The sequence below is a fragment of the Petaurus breviceps genome, unplaced genomic scaffold (genome assembly GCF_028583685.1).
Source record: "Petaurus breviceps papuanus isolate PSGF00001 unplaced genomic scaffold, PetGlider_PUasm1.0 319, whole genome shotgun sequence".
In the NCBI taxonomy this organism is placed as follows: Eukaryota; Metazoa; Chordata; class Mammalia; order Diprotodontia; family Petauridae; genus Petaurus; species Petaurus breviceps.
In genome coordinates, this window is record NW_027186082.1 from 90,593 (window position 1) to 96,609 (window position 6,017).

Sequence of the window (6,017 nt, forward strand, 5' to 3'; positions counted from 1 at the left end):
TTGAAGTTGAGAGACATCCATGGCTCCAATATCAAGTTAGATAAAAAGCCAAAGAGTGCCTGTGAATTGGATGAAATTGGAAAGAGATGCAGACAGTCTTATATCCTAAGTCACTGTGAGAAAATGACCTCAGGGAATGACTGTGTTCAGGACGGTGAATATGGGAAATGCATTATTGAACATGTAGGGCTTTTTCAGTCCCCTGAGAAGCCTCCTAAAATTCCAGTGTATCCGGGTAATCAATGGGAAACGGCCTGGAACTGGAGTTCAGACCTCATGAAACATCAGAAAAGTGAGACTGGAGAAATGCTTTATGTAAGTAATAAAGGTGGGAAGGCCCTGAGTCAGGAATCTAAGCTCATTACTCATCACCCAAGTCCCATTGAAAAGGAGCCTGATGAATATAATGAATGTGAAGCAACCTCATCCCTTCACTCATCTCTTCCTTGCCAGCCTAGATTTCACCCTGGAGTGAAAAGTTACGCATGTCCTCAATATGAGGAGGCCTTTGGTTGGAACTTAGATCTTGATAAATCCCATGAGAGTCATACTGGAGAGAATTTTTATGAATGTCATGAAGGGGCAAGTGGGATGGCTGTCTGCTATGGATCTCTCCTAATTGATCATACGAGAATTCTTGGGGGAGAGAAACTTTTTGAATGTAATCAATGTGGAAAGGCTTTCATGGAGAAATGCCGTCTTATTGCCCATCAGGGAATCCACAATGCAGAGAAACTTTATGAATGTAACCACTGTGGAAAGGCTTTCGCAAGTAAGGGCAGTCTTACTGCACATCAGAGAATGCACACAGGAGAGAAGCCTTATGAATGTAATCAGTGTGGAAAGACTTTCACAAGGAGGGAGAGTCTTGCTGTCCATCATAGAATTCACAGTGGAGAGAAGCCTTATGAGTGTCATCTATGTGGAAAGGCTTTCAGAACAAGCTCCCACCTTGCTGGACATCAGAGAATTCACACTGGAGAGAAACCTTATAAGTGTAATCACTGTGGAAAGTCTTTCACAGATAGGTGCAATCTTGTTGGACATCAGAAAATTCACACTGGACTGAAACCTTGTCCATGTAATCAGTGTGGAAAAGTTTTGAGAGACAGAGCCAGTCTTGTTGCACATCAGAGAATCCACACTGGAGAGAAGCCTTATGAATGTAATCAGTGTGGAAAGGCTTTCAGAACACGGCAGGGTCTTACTAAGCATCAGAGAATCCACAGTGAAGAGAAACCTTTTGAGTGTAATCAGTGTGGAAAGACTTTCAGAGCAAGTTCCCATCTTGTTGCCCATCAGAGAATTCACACTGGAGAAAAACCTTATGAATGTAATCACTGTGGAAAGGCTTTCACAATTAGGAGCAAACTTGCTGCCCATCAGAGAATTCACACTGGAGAGAAGCCTTATGAATGTAATCACTGTGGAAAGGCTTTCACAGAGAGGAGCAAACTTGTTGCCCATCAGAGAATCCACACTGGAGAGAAGCCTTATGAATGCAATCACTGTGGAAAAGCTTTCAAAGACAGGGGCAGTCTTGGTATACATCAGCGAATCCACACTGGAGAGAAACCTTATGAATGTATTCTATGTGGAAAGTCTTTCACAATGAGCCGGAGTCTTGTTGCCCATCATAGAATTCACAGTGGAGAGAAACCTTTTGAATGTCATCAATGTGGAAAAACTTTCAGAGTCAGCTCTAATCTTGCTTACCATCAGAGAATCCACAGTGGAGAGAAACCTTTTCAATGTAATCACTGTGGAAAGGCTTTCATAATAAGACCGTATCTTGCTGCCCATCAGAGAATTCACAATGCAGAAAACCTTTTTAAATGTAATCAATGTGGAAAGACTTTCAGAAAGAGCTCCTGTCTTGCTGACCATCAGAGAATTCACACTGGAGAGAAACCTTTTGAATGTAATCAATGTGGAAAGACTTTCAGAACAAGTTTCTATCTTGTTGCCCATCAAAGAATTCACACTGGAGAGAAACCATATGAATGTAATCACTGTGAGAAGGCTTTCAGAAATAGGCGCAGTCTTGCCTCACATCGGAAAGTCCACAATGGAGAGGAACCTTTTGAATGTGATCAATGTGGAAAGAGTTTTAGAACAAGTTCCTATCTTGTTGCCCATCAAAAAATTCACAGTGGAGAGAAAACTTATGAATGTAATCACTGTGGAAAGGCTTTCAGAAACAGGCGCAGTCTTGCTGCGCATCAGAGAATCCACAATGGAGAGAAACCTTTTGAATGTGATCAATGTGCAAAGACTTTCAGAAGAAGTTCCTGGCTTGTTGCCCATCAAAGAATCCATATTGGAGAAAAAACCTTATGAATGTAATCTATGTGGAAAGGCTTTCACAACCAGGTGAAATTGTGTTGCCCATCAGAGAATCCACAGTGGAGAGAAACCTTTTCAGTATAATCAGTTTGGACAGACTTTCATAGAGAGGGGCCATCATGCTGCTCATTAGAGAATCCACAGTGGATAGAAACATTCTCAATGTAATCAAGGTGGAAAGGCTTTCATAATGAGACCATATCTTGCTGCCCATCAGAGAATTCACGGTGGAGAAAAACCTTTTGAATGTAATTAATGTGGAAAGACTTTGAGAACCAGCTCTTGTCTCGCTGCCCATCAGAGAAGCCACAGTGGAGTGAAACCTTTTGAATGTAATCAAAGTGGAAAGACTCAGAATGAGATCCCATCTTGCTGTATAATAAAGTATTCACACTATAGAGAAACTTTATGAATGTAATCACTGCAGAAAGACTTTCAGAAAGAGGAGCAATCTTGCTGTACATCAGAGAATCCATAATGGAGAGAAAACTTTTGAATGTGATCAATGTGGAAAGACTTTCCAAACAAGTTCCTATCTTGTTGCCCATCAAAGAATCCACAATGGAGAGAAAACCATATGAATGCAATCTATGTGGAAAGGCTTTCACAACAAGGTGGAATCTTGTTGCCCATCAGAGAATCCACAGTGGAGAGAAAACTTTTCAGTATAATCAGTTTAGAAAGACTTTCATAGAGAGGGGCCATTTTGCTGCGCATTAGAGAATCCACAGTGGAGAGAAACATTCTCAATGTAATCAAGGTGGAAAGGCTTTCATAATGAGACCATAGCTTGCTGCCCATCAGGGAATCCACAGTGGAGAGAAACCTTTTGAAGGTAATCAGTGTGGAAAGACTTTCACAAAGAGCTCCCATCTTGGTGCACATCAGTGAATCCACTCTGGTGAGAAGCCTTTTGTATATAATCAGTGTGGAAAGGCTTTCATAATGAGATTTTTTGCTGTATGTCAGAGAATCCACTTTTGAATGTAATCATATGGAAATGATTTCATACAGAGATGCTTTCCTTCTTTACATCAGAGAATCTACACAGGTGGGAAGTCTTAAGAGTGTAATTAGTGTGGAAAAACTTTTCCTTACTCCAGTCTTGCTACTCACCAGAAAATCCACACTGAAAACAGACTGTTTAAATGTAATCACTGTGGAAAGTCTTTCACACAGAGCTGCCATCTTGCTTTGCATCAGAGAATTCACACTGGTTAGCAACCAAAGAATATAATTATTTTAGAAAGTCACACAGAGCTCTATTATTGTTGTACATAAAAAAATTTGATACTGAGGAGAAGTCTTATGAATGTAATAAATGTGGAATAATTTCACATTGAGCTCAGATTTTGCTAAACATCAGAGAATCCCAGCTGGAGACAAACCTCATAAAAGTGTCATAAATGGGTCAGCGCTTTTAGTTACCACTCTTAACATACGTAACAAGAGCTTCCACCCTTGGGAGAAACCTTATGAATATAATCAAGGTGGTGATGCCTTCAGGCAACAGTCATGTCCTATTTCCCATCTCAGAATTCTTATGACATAGAAATCTGATCATTGTTAGGAAGAAGGAAAGGCATTCACATGGAGTTCAGAGCTTCTTCAGTTTTAGAGAAACCATTCCTAGGAGCAGTTTCCTGTGGTCCCAGTGTGGAAAGGCTTTCAGCTAGAGATCATCTCTTGCTTTCTATTAGAGGATTCACTGTGGAGAGAAGTCTTATACATATCCTCAGTGGGGCCATGCTTTTCTTTGGAGGAGGGGGATCAGTAGACAACCTTGTTCCTACTGGAATGAATGTGAATAAAGGCAATGGATGGGGGAAAACCTTTCCCTAGAGCTCTTACCTGACTATACTTTGGAGAAATCATGCTGGATTCACAGCTTTGGGATCTAATTACCAAGGGAAGGCCTCCTGCTGTAGCACAGACTCATTAGACCTCCCAAAAAAAGAGACCTCATTAAATATCCCCAAATTCCATCCTGTATATAAAACCCTACACATGTAATGTTTTTTTATTCCTCTGAAATTCTAATGTTTGTTATCCCTCCTCAGTATTTCATGGCATTCATAGACTTCATTTCTTCTGTCATTCCCCCATGAATTGGTGCTCAGTATGTTTCCTGTTGTTTGCCACGAGAAACATTCCTTCTTCAAATATTTTGATACCTGTTGGACATTAGTTTCTGTAATGCTATCTTTAAGGTGCTCGGTGACACAGGAAATGAAGTGCTCTGCTTGGAACCATTAGTCCTGAATTCCAGTTCAACCTCTGGCACTTCCTACTTGTATGTGCCTGGGCAAGTGATGTCACCTAATTCTGCCTAACTTTGCCTATCTGGAATGGGGATTATAAGGCATCTACCTCCCAGAGTTGAGGTGACGATTTAGTTAAAGAGTATATGTTAAATGCTTTGCAAACAATAAATCACCGTGGAAATAGTGGCTATTTTCATGACTGTTATTCCTTGGATCATTGGTCCCATAGTAAATCACTTGGCTAAAATGTGGATAACTCAATTGGGAAAGAAAGGGAGCCAGAAAGAAAAAGAGACACAGTCAGAGACAGAGAAGCCCAGATTTTACCCAGGGGAAATTTGCTTGCAGAGGAAATCCATTTTCTTCAACCAATTGCAGTGTATGATGTAAAACATACTTATTTGAAATCTGTTGATATGTGTTAAGCTAGTGGACCTTTTGAAAAAGTTAAAATTGGGGGCAGCCAGGTAGCACAGTGAGAGCACCGGCCCCAGTGTTGGGATGACCTGGGGATCGAATCCAGGCTCAGATACTTAGCACCACACCCAGAAATAACTGGGTGTGTAACCTTGAGCAAGTTACGTAACCCCAATAGCTTCCCCCCCCAAAAAAAGTTAAAATTGGGAAATGGTAAAAATTATCAAAGACAAATGATTATCATAAGAATGTAAATACTGAACCCTCAACCAGTGAAGGGGGTGACCCTAGTTAACCAGATGTTAACATATCCCAGGGAACGTCAGCAAAGTCATTTAACAAGATGCCAATTGAAGCCTCTGGCAAAGATTCCTTTGAAGTGTCAGCACTGAACAGCAGAGCAACCCCAATGTGCCAGGCACTGTGCCAAGCCCTGGAGATACAAAAAGTGGCAAACAACAGTCCCTGCCCTCAGAGAGCTTACAGTGTAAGGGGAGACAATCAGCAAATCTGCACAAAGTGAACTCTACAGGGTAGATGGAACATAATTAGTGGAGTTAAGACCCTGTGATTGAGAGAGGACTTGGAGCCGAAGACAGGATTTTAGCTGGGACTTAAAGGAAGCCAGGAAGGTCAATGGTCAGAGCAGAAGGTGGAGAGTGTTCCAGGCATGTGGAACAATCTGAAAAAAATGCCACAAGCTGAGACCTGGAAGGTCTTGTGTGTGAAACCTCCAGGAGGCCAGACCAGGGTTGCGTAAGCAGACAATTTTTAGGGCACTTTTTTTTCTCTTTCATTGTTTTATTTCTTTCTTTCTAGTTGTCAACATTCACTTCCATAACCTTTTGAATTTTAAATTCTTTCCTGCCTTCCCTCCCACCTCCTCAAGACAGCATGCAAATTGATATATTCATATTAAACATATTTTCATATTATGTTGTAAAGCATTAGAGCCAATAGGAAGCATGGGAAAGAAGAAACAAAACAAAG

General features: G+C 41.0%; 1 pseudogene; it reads left to right on the plus strand.

Annotated features, from left to right (window-relative positions):
* The first annotated feature begins 6 nt into the window (after positions 1 to 6).
* LOC138167892 (zinc finger protein 420-like) lies at positions 7 to 4,796 on the plus strand (annotated as a pseudogene).
* Positions 4,797 to 6,017: the final 1,221 nt, after the last annotated feature.